The 17,774-nt window shown below is 38.1% G+C and overlaps 1 protein-coding gene across 3 annotated transcripts in view; it reads left to right on the top strand.

Annotated features, from left to right (window-relative positions):
* Positions 1 to 17,774, top strand: part of FAM110B (family with sequence similarity 110 member B) — a 111,189-nt gene that overhangs the window by 50,182 nt on the left and 43,233 nt on the right. The window contains exon 1 of one of the 3 annotated variants that reach the window (XM_062570347.1): positions 2,152 to 2,272. The exons of the other annotated variants lie outside the window; for them this stretch is intronic. The gene's annotated coding sequence lies outside the window, so the exon portion shown is untranslated. Of the gene's footprint in view, positions 1 to 2,151; positions 2,273 to 17,774 lie in introns of those variants that run through there. 3 annotated transcript variants of the gene reach the window in all.

The raw sequence follows: 17,774 nt of genomic DNA, 5'->3' as shown, positions 1-17,774 counted from the left end.
ATATGATTTCAAAAGTAGCAGCATCCACCAAATGCAACTGCCACCATGGTGTTGGCCTTTTCTTTTTGTTTTTTGTTTAAGCAAGTATTAAAATAACCTGCAGGAGTGGCGTGTTCAGAGCCTGATGGCCAGGCCAGCCCTTGCCAGGGACTTCAGCTGTAGTTGCTATCTGAGCCAGCAGATGAGTGGCAGGAGCCCAGTTGTGGAGGGGCTGTGCTGGGCATGTGTGGGAGGGGGGCAGTGGGGCTCTGGGAGCTGCTGGACAGAGGAGGAGATGTGTAGATTCTCCCCCACGTCTTAAGGATTCTTGGTCTTTTTGTCACCTGTTGTTGGTGGCTTGGTGATCTGTGAGGATTTCCACCTGGATTAGATAAAACAACAATTTGTCCTTTCTTTTTGTTTTGGGCTATTTCTTTTCTTAACAAAATCTGAGCATTTCCAAGAGTTGGATCCAGAGGACTGGGAATCGAGGCTGTTGGCCTTGTTCCCCTGTTACCTTTAGCAACATGTTGTTAGAGAAATCATTGTGGAACTGGTTGTTAAACAGTTGAGCACCAAACAGTTTCACTGTGGCAGCAGCTCCCGAACTCTTTAAATGCATTTTTTTTTTATAACCTTTATATATTCCCCTCTATTAGTTCATGATGTACATTGTTATCTGACTTAAAAGCAAGGAGTACTGTTGAGAAACTTGGTATATTTTACAGTACTTTAACAAAATTGCTTATAACGACAAGTATAAGGATTACATCCTTAGATTAAGTAATCTGAAAAGGAAGACTTAAACTAAGGATGCTAACTATTATTTTATTAGAATGGAAAACTTAATGTTGACTAAAAGGTGGAACAAGGGGCAGAATGCTACTCTTTCTACACTTCATTTTTATTTGCAGCCAATGATAACTTGTTTTTTTTTTTTTCCTTATAGAAAGTGGTCTATTACTAGCAGAGTTGACTATAAACAATTTTCACTGGTGGAAAGCTTTGACATAGCTATTTGCATATTAACAATAAATAAGGTTTTTACACTGTTACCATATGAAAGTCTTGTTGCATTAGCAGCATTTCTGTAGTAGCAAACAATTTTTGCTACTGAAGTATGATACATAAAAATATTTATAAACCTTTCATACCACAAACTTGACTGTGCCTAGTATTGTATGGTGCTGTTGATAAGTAAAGAATTGGGAAAAGCGCTGGCATGGGCATGTAGGAACTCACTGTATTGCTGTGGGGTTCAGCGTCTTGTGCATATTGCTTGTGGATGTGTTCTACTTGCAACATAGTAGAACATGTGACACAATTGGATATACATAACTTTGTTAACAAGCTCTAGATTTTAAGGTTTTAGGTTTTAAGGTTTACTTCCTCATTTTAAGAAGTATCTGTTCATGACAAATATTTTCCAAATGAATTTAGTTGTTTTGCATGATGGTACAAATTTCCTTAGCCTTCCACCATAGCCTCAGGAAAACTTAGTTGAATATTATGTACCAGTGTGCAAGGAAGACTCAGTCATCTGAGTGTCTACCCACATGTAAACTTAAAGGACAGAGGTGCTCCTGTTGACTTTTGTCAGGTTGCTGTGCGTTGAAAGCATGCATTTAGGTACTTCATTGATGTGAGGTCTAAATTGTAAAATATTGCACCTAAATCAGAGATGCACAGTCTATATTGTGCGGATAACGTGTATATTTGAAACATGAATTCCTAATGAAGAGTAAACTGCTTTGTTAGTGTCTCAGGCTAACAGATCTAGCAAGCTACAAGTGGTGAAGTTCTGAAAGTGTGCTCCTAAATGCATCTTTTTTTCAGGGGTGGAGACGACCGTATTTTTCAAATGATGCACTGCAGGTGGAAAGTTCTCTTTCTGCACTCAGATTAAGAAACCCCCCCAAATTTCCATTCTTTGGCTCGATATATTCGAATGCAATCTGCTCGTGCGCTGTGCTTCGGCGGCGCCGTGCTAGCGAACAGCTATAATTAGATTAGCAGCCCACTCAGCGGCGGCGGCAGTGTGGGAGCCTCAGAGAGCATGTGCTGGAGCCTGCATGTGCCTGGCTCTTATTGGCGGGCGCCGTTGCTGCCTGCCGGTTTGATAGGTTTCCCCAGTAATCTTTATACTGCATTACAGACATAGATACAGAGGTACTGTGTGCACGCAACGGTGGAGGTGCTCAGCTCGTAGCGTAAAAGAGAGCCCACGGATGAGACGCGCAGGTCTTTGTTATAAAACATCAGTGCTTAAGGACCGCTAGCCGCGAGCGGAGAGGTCAGTGAAGGAGTTTTACTCTGCAGTAATTACTTTCAGGTCTTTATCTCTCCAGTAAAACACAGTCATGCATGAAATGAATACTGTTAATCGTGTCATCTGTTTAATTTGATCTTGCTTTCATTAGTATTGTGTGTACTCCGGTGGGATAACCACCAGATTATAAAACACATCATTACAGAGTGGATTTGGTAGAAAAACAGAGTATGTTTATACCGGAATATTGTTTTCATTTTGAAACCTTGAGTCTGTGCATGTGAGCAATTTTACTGATTGCCTTTTGTAATGCTAATGGAAATATTTCTTTTATTGTTATGCTTTCTGCAGAACAATTGAATTAGAGCGTGTATGACTGTTGGTAGATTAAGATTAACTTCTAAATAGTGATTAGTTTAAAGAATAATTCTGCGAAGTATTCTTTAATTTGATCAGAGCAATAAGCATCTTGATGGCTCTTTTGCAAATGAGGAACGAGGAGTAATATGCTATTGTTCTTTCAACAAAGATGCTGTAGCCTTCATGTTTGGGTGGATTCTTTGTTTCATCCACTGAATTTTGTATTAAGTAGCTTTTAAAATGAAACCAAAGCCACCTGGGCTAGTAGACTGCAGTATATTCTTTACTTGCACATACATATATAAATACGTATATTGGTGGTGTTCTCAAAGGCCAAATTTTGGCCCTCAGCCTTGTTTATTGTCAGAATTGGCTTCAGCAACAGAGTAAAACAAGATGCGTATGCCAGTCTCTTCATCTGCAAGTCTGAGACTGTTACGGTATTTATCATCACAACATACGCATCTAAATTCTTTTTATACTTGACCTACCCATCAGTTGTTCACAACTTTTCCTAATAAAACCACATTTTTAATGAGCACCCTCTACAGTGAAGGCTGCTCAAAATAGAAGGCAACAAGCATGAAGTATAAACAAATCTCTTAATGGAGTCATGCTTTGTGTGATGACGTTTGAATATTGAGGCTGACTGAGACTTCAAAGTTAATGTCCTTGTCTGAGTCGGACTCCAGAGCCCACATAAACTTGTATATTAAGTCACCAGTCATCTGGCTGGCTGGCTGCCACCATGCGTCTGAGGTAAGAGTAGATTGTCTCAGCCAGTATCAGAAAGGTGCTAGGGATTATAGCTATTTTGGTATCAGTTTTCACCCTTCCCTCAGCACCTATTCATGAAGATGTTTCCTACTGTATAAAATAAAATTAAATTCTTCACTTTTAAGCTACTTGATGTGAAGCTATATTGCCTTCTGTATGGAAACCCTTGACACTGGGGATTTATATAGCTGATAACTTTAAATGGCTGTGGGTGCTATAGTTATGCACACTTTATTTGTGATAGTGTATTCAAAAGGAAAAAATATTTAAGAGATCTAACTCACAGCTAAGTATTCCATGCTATGTACCAGTTTTCTTGAATTTTTGCTGCTAACTAAAATAGTTACCTTACTGTCTATATGCGCCTGGATTTTATTTCCAAAGTTATTTCCCTTAATGCAGACTTGGAAAATTACATTTTTGCGTAGCAATAGTTAAGCTTGAACAGAGGAAGGACTCGAGATGTGAAGGCTTGTTGTTCTCAGGGTATTGCATACTCTTCCTTGCTTCAAATTGCCAAAAAAAAAAAAAAAAATAAGAGTTTTTAAGTTAATTTTTGCCCTGTGCCTTTTTGAAGACAGACTTCTCTGAAATAATTTATCTACAACTTTCTGACCTTTGTGACAGGATCCTGCGAAGGAGTAAATAATGGTGATGTTAAAGAAATATAGTAAAATTCCCAGCTGAATGAGATATTCACCATATCCAGACTGTGTGTTCAAGAGAAAAGAGACTGATATATCTTGTCTTTCATTTACTGTTTCATGCATTGAGCTGTCATTGCTTCTATGTAAAATAAGGCATAGCTGGAAAAATGCTGTAAAAGTTAGCATATTTTTAGTGCTGAATACAGTTAATACCATCAACCATTAGAACTGAAATACTGCACCACTAGCTCTTTAGGTAGGGACCTCCTTACCGCCGAAAAGATCTGTAATGATCTATGTGAGCATCAGGGAAAAACATGACAGTCACAAAACTAGCACTAGTGATGGCATAATTTAAATTTACAATGACTTAATAGCAAGGAATAAGCTACTTTGTTATTGCTTCACTTTTCATCGTGACCTCATTTTCCTTTCGGGTAAGGAGAGAAAACAAATTGAAGCAACAGTTCACATAGATTGCTCTCTGAAAATGTTCTGTTTGTCACTATATACATTTTTTAACCAGCTGTTTGCCACAGGAAATCTAGTGCTCTTCAGACTGTCAACGAGATCTTGCATTCAGATTTTGCCAGTGGATTTCTTGACTTAAAAGTTTTGATCTCCTCTTTGTAAGGAGATATATGTTACACATTTGTGGTGTTTTTGCCTCAGTATGTTGTTGTTATTTCTAATATGTTGTCATATAGTTAAACTTCAAAATCCCTCCTTATGTGAAAGGGAAGCTTTCCAACCACGAATGCAGTGTGTGCATGTACATATAAGTATGCATGGTAAGAACACAAAAGTAGTTAAAAATATCAATGTCTCAACTGTTACAGTGCTTCATATATATAAGTGATTCTTAGGCAGCTATATATATTTATGCCATCTAACAGAAAAATGTGTGTGTGTAGAAATGAATGTTTTCTTAGCATTTTCAATGTCATACCAGTAATATCATAATCCAATGGCATTATAAATATCCTTTGAGGAGTAGTGTTTTCAGAATTGCAGGCTTTGGCTGCTAGCTGAAGATGGATATATGCAGTAATCTGAGTACCACTAATAAACAGTGTTGTGCTAGCTCTGGTTTATTAAAGTATTATGTCTTTTTACTGTTACATGTGTAAATGAATTTTGCATTACATAAAACCTTACCAAATCTAAAGGGGAAAGATTATGCCTAAGGTTAATGCATTTTTTGTAGTCTGTTAGCAATGAAAGAGATGCTCCAGAAAAACAGTTACAGGGATTTAAAGTATTACCAAAATGTTTATTTTGGGGATTTGCACTTATAAGCCCATATGATTTATAAGGTCAAGTAGCAGTAAGTGAGATTATGTATGTGTGTGTGTGTATATATGTGTGTGTATATGTATATAATGTATATATACATGTGTGTATATATATGCAAATTTTATTTTTATATATTTTATATGTGTTTCTAGGTTTGAATGAAACAAAATAATAATTAAAAAAAAGTGTCCTAAAGCACACTTTTCCTGTTTTTGGAGTCAATTGCAATTATTACTTTCCTGATGTAATATCAGTCTATATAAATAGAGACATTTATAGATACCTTATTGAGTGTTTATTATAACACTTTGAAAGTTCATGGGAAATCAATAACTTGTTTTCTGTGCTTTGTTGGGGAAGATCTCTTCGTTCTCCTGACTTTGGAGTTGGGAGGCGGATGAGCACTTGAAGGACATTCTGTGCTTAGGCACTGCAAGATGTAGGTTAAGAAAGAGGGGTCATATTGTGATTACGATTGCTCAGCACCACTGTAGCAGGAATAATTAAAATCAGAAGCATTGCCATTTTCTGTGTGCGTGGCTGGCTGAGTAAGCGTGGGCCTTAGGAACACGCTTCACAAGGAGGTGGGTTTGCTTCATGCTGCCTGTGTGCACCGTGGGTCTATTCCCCATAGCGTTTGGCTGGAAAGCGTAGGAGGCCGCTGTGGAAATAGCTCCAGTCTCCTGCGTGGCCCCGGCGAGCTGGCCAAGGCGATCTCGTGCGAAGAACGCGCACTGCAATCTCAGCAGCTCGGAGACACGAGCAGGGCCTCAGTGGGGAATGTCTGCACTTCCCTTGCCGCGGGTCTCGCTCATCTGCCACAATTTATTTTGCAGATTAACTATATGAAGTCAAACTTAAACAGAGGATGAAATATGCATTGCTCTAGGCATCTGCATGTCAAACATTTACAATATATAGAGGCAGATCGTGTTTTATTGAGCAGGAGAATAAAAGCAGCAATGCCTCTTTCTCTGGTTCTTACAAATGCATTATTTTCCCTCAGTCGTATACTTCTAGTGTGGTGAACTTTGTTTTATTTATTTATTTTGCAGTTAATTTCCTGTAGTAAACAACTTTAGTTGTTCTTAGGTATATTGTAAGAGGTATTAAATGTGTCTTGGTATATTTAATGTAGAATATAACTGGCAAATAGTAATCCTGGATACTATTGTCTCAGGATAATCCTGGCAACAAGATTCCTGTCTCACTTTCTCGTTGTTTTTCATACACCTGCTTCGGCCATCTGTAGGCACAAATACTCTTTGCAGAGTCTTTCTCCGAAGCAGATGAAGTTTTCAACCCAGATCTTCACTTTTTAAATGAATAATTTAATGAACATGAACATAAACATTAATTGTCATTTCATTGCATAACAGATATTATTCTGTTTTATGCCCCATTGTGCAGCTGTGTCTCATAAGTCTGAGTTATATTGGTTTATTAATTGAAAGAATGTTATTTATACTGGCAATGATTATATGGCCATGTATTTCATTGGTTGTATAACTGGGTTTTGTAGGATGGCTTTGTTGCGTTCGTTCATACCTTCCAAGTATGAGTATGTACACTGCAAAATTCCAACTAACAGCAGAGCAGTGTATTAAATTTTTCTTGTTGCTTTAAAGTAGCTTATCATTTCAGAAATTAGTAGACTAGCCCAAAGACTCGACTACTCTGCTTCTTGATTAGCAAGTCTGTTGAAGTACATTCTGTAGCAAAGTTATGCAATGTGGTATACAACTTGTAAGGGTAATTAGTGTCGTTTAACTGGAGAGAAGTTTAAGTATCCAGATTTGCACTAGTACCTACATTATCAGGAGCTTGGAAATACTTGGCTCCTGCGTATGTTTAGGGTCCACAGCTATAATCAGTTATAAGATCTGAGAGCTGTTTTTCCTAATAATGGTTTAGAAGGAGAAGTATTAATATGGTCTGGCATGTTGGCCTATAATGGAAACATGTAGTATGATACAGTCTTTGTCCAAAAGCATTTCCTCCCTGCATAATCTAAGTAGAAAAAGGCTAGAGTGGAAGGGGAAAAATAAAGCCAATAAAGATGAGGCATGTTTTGCGTGCCCACGGGCTGTGGACTTGCAGAGCAGGCTCAACAGCCTGTGCCTTAGGAGCAGAAGCCATTGCTACAAATGATGGGCAGAAGGGTATGCACATCCTTGCCTTTATAAGCACTCATACTACGGTCTTCCCAGTGCAAGGACAATTTCCTCATAATGTTTCAGTATCATAATAGGCATCGAGTATTTTGGGCACTGCAGTGATCTGGAAATGAGTGTGCAGTTTTGTTTCTACTGTGACATTACAACAGCAGTCTAATCAAAAAATGTATGAGGGACTTGATAAATGATACGCTCTCCTCTTCCATTACTGTGGGCTTCCATTACTGCAACCCTAGTGCCATCTGTCTCCCCACCACCACCCCTTATTTTGCATTAGTGTGTCATGGAGTGCAGAGCCTGTAATTTTGGCCCCTACCTGCTGACTGGGAAAGAAGCCTCAGGGACGGGGTGAAGCCAGGAGAGGCCCTGTGCCTACTATTAGTTTTATGTGGAAGGCAGGTATTGTGGTGGATGTAACAGAGCAGGACCTTGAAATAGGCTGTATTGTTGCCCTTCAATATTTTGTCTTGTTTTTCTTTTTTCCACAGTTCTTTTCTTCTTGCCTTGCTGCCACCTCCTTTCTTAGTTTGTCTGCTCCATTTTTCCATTCAAATCTCTCATCTCTTCTTATTCACATTCTCCAGTCAGTCTCTCCCTACCTTTCAGCTTATATCTGCCATTCAGCCATATGCCCTTCCACATCTCACAGCCACCTCTCCCCTGGGGGAGAGCGAAGGGGGAATATCACAAAATACCTCCTAGTTACAGGTGCCAAGAGTGGCGTGCAGGTGAAGAATTCAAGTTCTCTTACCAAAGACGCTTTATTTTTTTTGGAGCACAATGTCCTTGGTTCCTGCTTGAGAAGCTCATTCTGCAAATATAAACCCTACCCTGGACCTTTGATTCTGACATCTGCTTTTCTTCTCTCACTCTGTTACCTCTTTACTGGAAACAAGCGTCTCTGTTCATCTTCCTGCCACCCTCTTGTCATCTCTAGATCAGGGCTTTCCAAAGTGATTAATGAGCCTTTCTGACTGCTTTCTGAAAACAGGGCTGCTTTTAATAACATCCCCATGTGGGTACCCCAGATCAGCAGTGATTCTGTAAAATCTTGACCTATGTAGCTGCTTTCACTACTGCTCTCTGTGGGTGTCTCTGGCAGCAGTGGCAGGATACTGACCTGAATCTTGACAGCTTCACTGCTCCCTACAGGCCTCTGAACCGTGTGGGTGCTTACAGACTTAGTGTTGTTAATCTTTTTTTTTTTTTTTTTTTTTTCTTTTTGCCGACTGCTTGGCAAAATTTGCTGTACTGGTTGCCTAAAGGATCCTGCTTGAGGCTGCGAGCTCTAACTCTGTGCTACGAGAAGGTTTCGCAGGGTTCCTTCATTAAGTCCTCTTACAGCAACAACCAAGCAGGGCATGCCATATTCCAGGCAAAAGTAGGCAGCATTTGAGATCCATGTCTGTAGCATGGCTAATTTTTGCCAAGGCATATATAGGAGAACTGAATTGCTTTATTATCTATAGTGATTTTTGGCTATCTAGAGTCAAAATTTTCTAGGAGTATTTCTTATACTACAAAGCAATGATTCTGAAAGCTAAATTTGCATCAAAAGCATATCTGCTGCAAACTCTTAAATCCATTCTTACCCATCTACAAATACTTAATCCATCTGTTGCTGAATTGTTCTTATGCAGCTTTCCAAACCTGAATTGATGCTTCCCTCACTTCCAAGAAATATGTACATTTTCAGTTATAGCTACTCCTACTTCTGACCTTTCTGAGACCTACAACTGAAAGCATTAGGATCCTATACAGAAGGGTTTTTTCTACTTCTGTCAAAAAGTGAGGATCACAAACTTCGTGTTTGTAAATACCTGATGGAGGAGAGTAAAGAATATGAAGCCAGACTCTTCTGAGTAGCATCCAGTGAAAGTACAGGAGACAGGGGTACAATTGAAATACAGGAAATTCTCTTGAATATAAGATGACTTTTTTTTCTTTTCCTGTGGAGGAGGTCAAACACTGAAAGAGTCCCACTTCACACAGGCCACACCTGTTTTCTTTGCTTTATACTGTCATTGTTGTATTTTCCCTTCTGAAATTTCTCTAAAATTTCTAAGAACAGATGCAAGGCTGCAGGTTACCTAGTAAAGAATTGAGTGAGAAGAACAGGTACCTCTACTCGAAGAAAAATGCTATTGGTTTATCATGAATTTGTTCTTGGAATTAATACAGATAATATGCTAAGTCTGTGTAGTCGTGAATGCTATGCAAAAAATGCTTGACAGAGGTTTTATTTCTTAGATACTTTGTTTGGCACTTGTATACAGAATTATGTCCTTGTTATGGACCATGTTCAGTTTCAGTGGACACACAGTGTGCAGGAGGAAATCTGCCTGATGCAAAGAGGCTCTGGGTCAGAAGAGGAGCACGCTCAGCCAGATTCCCCACCTCAAAACCGTAGCTCCAAAGTAAGCAGTAAGCATAGAAAAACTCTCTGGAGTTGAGAGCACTCTAACTTTGTATTTATACAAATACATTTTGAAGATTAATTAGCACTTTATAATGGTATTTAGACCTATTTCTACGGTGCATAGTAGTTGTATAAACTTATTGCTGCTGAAAGCTAGATAGCTGAGTGAGCCTGACACTTGAAATTACATTAAGTCTCTTTACATCCAGAAATGAAGCACCAGGTGACCCTCAGGGTCAATATTGGAGGAAGCTGTCTAAGAGTGTTCTTTGTCTGTAGCCTGAAATAGATATATTGTGGGGAAAAAGGTGATACTTGCAATGCTCTACATCCTATCACTTCAAAACCAGGACTCTTGCTGTATAACACTAACATGACTTCTATCTCCTTGTCAGTCCCCGTTCAAACTATTTTTTTCCTGTGTTTATTTTGTCATTATTCTTTTGTGTTTGGGCTTGAAAAGGTTGTCTTGTTCTACATCTTGGCCAAGATAAGTGAAAAAGCATGCAGAGTGGAGGTTTACATTTGATATTCCAGAGACACTGTCCACGTTCCTTCGACCATTTGGATATTTACTGTTTGACTACATGACAATTCACAATTTTCTGTTCTGATGCTGTGTTCAAATAAACTGCGGGATCTATTCTTTCCTATCTGTTTACAGGTTCTGCCATCCCATCTTGGGAATACTCAGACAAGGTGTTTCTTGCACTAAAGACACTTGAGAAAACATTGAAGTTTTTTGTAGATAAAAGAAACCAGTTGCTGTAAGGGCTAGCCTAGCTCCATGCTTAACACAGCAGCTTCATTCACAGTCACTAGAAAGTCTTGAACTTCATTTTTCTAATAAATTTTCAAAATTATTCAAATAAATCTTCTAATCCTCATGGCACAGTACATTTTTTTTTTCACTTTAGTACTGTAGGCCTCTTATATTTATTTAGGTTATGTTCTCTGGTTCGCTCAGTTGTCTCTTGAAAATACCCCTAATCTGTGCTAGTAAAGAAGTTGCATTTTGTCCTGCACATGGTCGAAAGAACATGGACAGTGTCTCTGTTTTAAACTCATCTCTTTGTGTTCCCAAACTGTTTCCTTTCCCAAAGTCTGTAATACTCAAAGCTGCTATGAATGTCAGTTTGGAGGGCCATCTGGCTACCTGTAGCAACAAGAAAAAGTACTGTTCTGTATTTTAAAGTATAAAACTTGCATTTCCTGTTTATGATTTTTCCAGAAATGTTGAAAACACATGATAAGAAATTCCATAGTAGAAGTGGGACTTACTCTTAAATCAAGCTGTCCAAATCAGAGATGGACTTGATGTCGACGCAGCAAAGTGCTAGGCTGTCACCAGAGTGACAGCTGCTTTCTCATGCAATTCTGTATTTCCAAACTCCTCTCTTTCCAGAAGAGAGACAAAAGTAGCAGAAAGGGTTCGTGTTGAGCTTCTCAAGGTGTTTATATAGTGTTCCCCAAGGAAGCATTTGCTGGTTTTTAGGATGTTTTCTTCCTGAAATCTATCTTTTAGAGACTCCTGTAACACCAAGTACGGTATTGTGAAAATGATAATCACAAGTTGCACAAAGGCAGGTCTACACTAAATGCTTTTGGGAAAGGCGCTTGACTAGACAAGTGACTTCTTGAGAGCATAGCGAAAGCACCAGAAGTCCTAATACAGGCTTTATGCTTAGTTTCTTTCAGACAGAAATACTGACCAGAGCACTTTTTTTTTTTTTGTTGTTTTTTTTATCAGCAGCCTTACTCTATTACAGAAAAGTTGGGGGAGTTTCATAAGTTTCCTGAGGACATAAATCTAGTTGCAGTGATCCTTATGGGGGCCCAGTTTGTATTTTGTATTCAAAATGAGGTTATATTTATCGCGTTAAAAAAAAAATGACTTGCTAATGCTGAGAAGCAGGCTGATGTGGTTATTTCTAGCACTTTTTTTCTTATGGGAGAAATCAGATGGCCCAGTTAGCAATGAAGAACTGATATAGCCTCAAAAAATTGAATTTTTTTCCCCTTTCAAAAAACAAAGTGATGCTAGGTGTAATTCTGTTTCTGTTTTATCTACTATGATTTTAGCACAACTGTAAAGTCCATAGATATCCTTAAATCTGTATTTCACATGAGCTGTCAGTTGAAGTGGTTTGTGCTTATTCTCACTTGCTTTCATAATCAGCATAAGTTATGAACGGTCAAGTTGCCTCTCATAAGGCTAGATGACAGCCTATTTCTGTACAGATCTGATTCCTGTCTGTATATGTTTTAGGTATAAAAACAGGGATAACTGTAAGAAATCTCTTCTATATTTTCCTCTGAACAGCTGGAATCTTTTATTTATTTTCAGGGTCTTTTAAACTGCTGAAGTGTCCTAATAATTCTTATCAATAAAGGTCACCTTCTCATATAGCCAGTGCAGTTGCTATTACGTTAGCCTACAGAGAGCCTTATTTCTTAAGGAGTCTTTATAATCTTTTCAGGCCAAGTAGCTGTTATACCAGCTTCACAATTTTTCCCTAAGGTAAAAATTCTATAACCCACTTGAATCAGGAAATATATTTCTCTTTCTGCCTTAAACCGATTACACTTTTAAAATAGTAATGAAAAATGAATATATTAAAAAAGGAAGAGGCTTAACAGGAGTTATTGAAGACAGTATTAGTGGAATAAAAACCGACCAGTGTACTCTATCCCTACTTTATTTATCTCAAGGTCCTTGTAACCAGATTATGTCTGTGTCTTGAAGATTCTTATAGCATATCATGTTAAGATGCATCCTTCCCTATCTTTTCACATTGTGAAATTTCCCATCCATGGAGCTCACTTGACTAGTCAAGTATTGCATTTTTCTAGCTTGGATGAAAGCAATCTTGTCCCACTTGCAACATTCAAAATTGATGCTTGAAAGATCATTTCTTAAGCCTGTGGCTTTGATCATACCATCTCTCTTTGCATCTTTTCATTGGTTACTACTTACATGTTGTATCCCATCCTAGAACTCTTGATAGGATATCCTATCAGTATCTAGCATCTCTAGTTTATTATCACAACTTTGATTTTCCTGTCCTCATAATGCCATAGGTCACCTTGTCATTATGCTTTCAAATAGTTAACTTTCGTTTTGTCTTGCATTCATTCTACTTGAGACAAGCTAATACTGTTAAATCAATTCAATATGTTCCACTGTGTCATGGTCTTTTAATTTACCTTGTATCACTGAACTTGATTACAAAATGAATATTAGTAATTTTTCAATTACGTGACAACAAAAGACCTAGATTTGTATTTGGAACAGTGTATCTTGAGACACATCTTCTGGGAAGACTTTTCTGTGCAGATGTCATGCAAAAGCCTGTAACACAACTGAAATTTGCTGAAGTGGCTTCATGATCATGGAGGACAAGTCTTAATCCAGTAGTACTTACAGGCTGCTGGATTTGTATGCTGTGGAAATTTATCTTTGATTAGAAAATTTTCCTATAGAGGAAGTAAAGTTAAAAGAGGATAAGGAGCAGCTTAACGAATAAAAGAATGAGGAAATAAAATAGAACTTTTCAATGTTGCTATTGTGTTAAAGGTTCTGAAAAATCTTGGCATATATTTTCTGGTGTTTCATAACATAATTTGTGCGTGTACAGTGACTATTGGAGCTTAGGTAGCCACATTATTTTGGAAGACTTGAAGCATTGCCGCTGCTTATGTTGCCTCTTAATAGAGGGAAACCTGACTTGCTTCAGGAGCCAGAAATTAGAATAATGATTACCATTTTGTTCCACTGACCATGTACTTTTCTTCATGTATGAAACAGGAATGATGTTGGTCTAACCTGCACCATGGTTCCAGGGATTAATTAAGTGACCTTTGTTTAATACCGTTCTGGAAAGTCAGTTTTGTGATAGTGGTTGTTTAAGTGGGTGCCTGAAAGTCTAAGACTAGTTCTGTTTGCTGTATTATTCAACTGTGCTATGTTCGCAGTGAAGGCAGTTGTAGATGCTACTGAGCAGTCACAAAACTTTTTTTTTAAAAAAAGAAAAAAAAGCTTATTTCAGTGTTTACATCGTAAAAACACTTGAGAATGCATTGCTAGTAAATCTTAAGAATATTACTGTATTTATTCAGAAAACATCAGAATTTTAAGTGCCATGAGATATTTAGAAACTTTCAGAGAGTACATTTTTTAAAGAATATTATCTATTTTCAGCACATTGAGAACTATGAGGGAAAAGTACTCAGTTTTTAACAGATCCCGTAGATGTCCTGAGTGAAATGGTTCTGGACCACTGTCATAGTGATCTGTTTGGTACCAAAGCACTGTCATCTGAATAAATTCAATAGACGTTACTTGAAGTTGAAAACCTATTTTCAGAAAGTACCCTCTCCTAATTTAAGGAGGAAGAAACAGACTATTCATAAATTAAGGAATTCTATTTATAGGTCATAGTTGCCACAAGAAATATGATACGCTTGAAAAATTCAAATGCAAATCTGTGTTTTGTTTCTTAGAAATACTGTGACGTACGTTTCTTCTGGACTTATCTGTGCAGCATTTTTGTTTTTTTCATTGTAAAGGACGTGTGTGAGAAAAGTATGCCTAACAATTATTACAGAAAATGCATAGGAAAATGCTAATGCAAGGGTCAGGGTGAAATTCATATTCTAGATGTTTCTATTCTGCCTTGCTGCAGTTTCCATTAAAGGAGAAACAGGAATGGGGAAGGATACCACCGTCAGGAGCTATATGTCCCACTGGATGGGATTGGTTTTATTTCACTAATTTGAGCTAGTGACCCTAATGGCCTTCATAGTCAGTGGAGAGGAATGGGCCCATCCCAGGTGTGGGCTCTTGGACCAGCTCGAGCTGTCCACTTTCTCATGAGGATCTAGAGAAGGACCTCTTTCCCTCTACAGTCTGAGTAGCTTGAGTGGAATGACTGTGCTGGGTCCAGGGAATCCTACCTTCAGAAGCTCATTGAGCTCTATTTCAAAAGAAGTTGCAATGTCTTAGCTTTGTTGGTCTCCTTGGAAAGCCGTTTCTAAACCTAATTGCCATAGTGATTAGAAACCTTCTAATTTCCAGCATGAAGTTTTACTTTTCCTTAGCATAATATATTACATTGATAATTTAAAACTTGTTGCAGTACAGCTGTGTGGTTTTGCTTTTTTCTTCTCTTTTTTTGTCTCTACTCTTCTGTGGACTGAAGTGTCTGCAAAACAGAAAAGACTGTTCAAATGCACCTTCCTTGTATCATCTTTTGGAATAAGTTTAAATTCTGGGCATAGAGGCCGTTTCTGGAAGAGCAGTAGAAGAATCTTTGTTCCCCATGAAGGTTGTTTGGGTATATGTGTATGTATGAGATTTTGAAAACTTGGAATTGCTGGATATGAAGATGATGCACGAACATATTCCGTTCTGGGCCAACCTTTAAATCTCAGTTGCTTTTCAAAGCTGTTCTGCTTTGTAGGTGTATGATAGCTGAGGGGAAGGTGCAGCTGACCTCTTTGCAATTAAAAATAATCTCATTACCAGTGCATAGGCTCTTCACTTTACTCCTCTGTAGAGGAAGAGATGACTGCAGTGGATTTTGGAAGGTGAGGAGGTGAATGCTGATGTCAGGGAGGGGAAAGGGGTTGGATGTCATCCAACATCCCAGTGCTGAGATGTTTAACTGAGTGATGATACTTCTTGTGTCACCATCTAAATTTTTAGAGGTTTATGTACCATTTCATTGACTGAAATCTCCTGGGCTCATGTAGTAGTTGCTAAGCAATGATACTTCGAATGATATTATGTACTCTTTTACTTAGCAGGGAGGGGAAAGGAAGAGTTATGAAGGTTGTGGCATCGTGGAACAATATTTCAGCCAAGTGCCACGTGGCAGCTCTCCTGCCAAATGTCGTGTCCAAGGTGATGGAGAAGCATCCGAACTTTCTCGCAGCTCACTACTATTGTAAATTCGGAGCTCTTTTACACTGTTGCAGCGGTTCGTTTTTTCACATGCAGAAATGTTATCTTGGACATGAGAAGACGCTATATTCTGAACGTTCCTCTGACAAATAATGAAATTCTACAGTAAAACTTTCACTTTTCCAAAGAGAAGCAGTCAAACGCGCAGGAAAGGGACTTAAAGTGAGAACGTTTCTACAGCTGACCAGTTTCATTTGTTGTTGGGCAGTGGTATGCTCTCAGTGCGGGCTCTGGATGGAAATAACTTTCATTTTTGTGCCAGCCCAGCAACTGATGTAGCGTAAAACCAGCAAGAAGTGTAAATCACTTTAGCAATTGGCATGCCAGCTATTAAGATATAAATTCTACTGTCATGGAATCTCAAGTTATTATTTCCCACAAATTATGACTTATATTAGGGCTGCGTTCAAATTATTGCAGCCTAAAACCGGCTGGTGTTTCACGCATTTTCATCATTAAAATATGATGTCCTTGTTGGCATTTAGTTTTAGTCTTTGATATATTTCCAAGCACCTTAATTTTACAACTCACGTTTTGTTGTTTGACAGAAATGCTTCTGCGCAGAATTTTTATGATCCAGAGCCACTAGTCTGCATTAACAACTGTTGATTCTCCTCCTGACCAGGTTTTCTCTCCAATTAAGATGCAGCTGCTAGGACTGCTGGGGAGAGTGAGGGAATTATTTTTACCCGTTACTGTAAATGGCATAATCTTAACGTAAGGATCTGGCCTTCAAAACAGCCAGGAAAAGGACAGTTTGAGACCTCAAGATGACATTTAGCTAGAAATGTACCCCCTTGTCACATAAAATAATTGAGTATTATTATGCAAATGATTATTTTAAATGTAAGTGGTAAATGATAGATAAATCATATAAATCATATAAATTGCTGAGATCAGATCAGAGTTAGTAATTCAGAGAATTTAAAATATTTTTCATAGCGCATATTTTGTAATAGGATAATGCATGTTCAGGCCCACGAACTTCTGGTTTTCTTATGGCATTTTGAGCACTCTCAGATGTGGGGCTTTTCTACTCTCTGTTGAGCAGATGAGCTTGTAGGTCGGTCTTAACTTTCTTCCTCAGTGTTCAGTGGTATTCAGTTTTATTATAGACTCAACTTTAAATGGTTCTTTTAGTATAATTACAAAGGTAAGCAGTTTGAACGTAATTGGTGCTAGCTTTAAGCTCTATGTGCAATTTTAATTCGGTCCCATTTGGACGTATGTAATTTTTGAAAGAATACGATGTGTTCTTCTCCCCCCAGCCCCAGCTCAAACACACTGATAGAAGTCCATTTACCAGTCCATTTACATTACCAGCAGTGACAAACACAATACAGCAGGAAGTCACTTATACCTTGTAATGAAAATATAAAGGAGATGTCACCCTCCTGTTCAGACGATTATCCAACTGGAAAAATATACGTGTGTGCAGGTCTATCTTACTTTATGTGATTCACATAAATGTGATCCACATAAAGAATGTGGATGCTCTTTTTTTTAATTTATTTTATTTTACCTTCTAAAAATCACCTTTAAGAAAAAGACTAGGGATGGAGAGGGATAGAAATTCCAGGATACTTACCTTGCTTATTGCCATTTTGTGTCTCAAAGGAAGGCAGCAAGTCACCTTTTGCTCATGTAAGTGTCTTTGGAGGGATTTGTATAGTGTCTTTGAACACTTTCTACTTGTTGTCCGAGCTTTCTGAAAGGAGTATATGTTATAGCCAGTTATTTCAGCAAATTAATCTAAAAATGCTTTGGCAATGCCTCTGGACCGTAAATCCTAGTATCATCTAAGAGAATAAAAATTAATTAGCCAGGTCAAAATTTGAGAAGTTGAACATTTGATATATTCTTCCATGAATTAAAATGGATAAAA

The sequence above is a fragment of the Rhea pennata genome, chromosome 2 (genome assembly GCF_028389875.1).
Source record: "Rhea pennata isolate bPtePen1 chromosome 2, bPtePen1.pri, whole genome shotgun sequence".
Taxonomy (NCBI): domain Eukaryota; kingdom Metazoa; phylum Chordata; class Aves; order Rheiformes; family Rheidae; genus Rhea; species Rhea pennata.
This window is presented reverse-complemented; position numbering and strand designations above follow the sequence as displayed.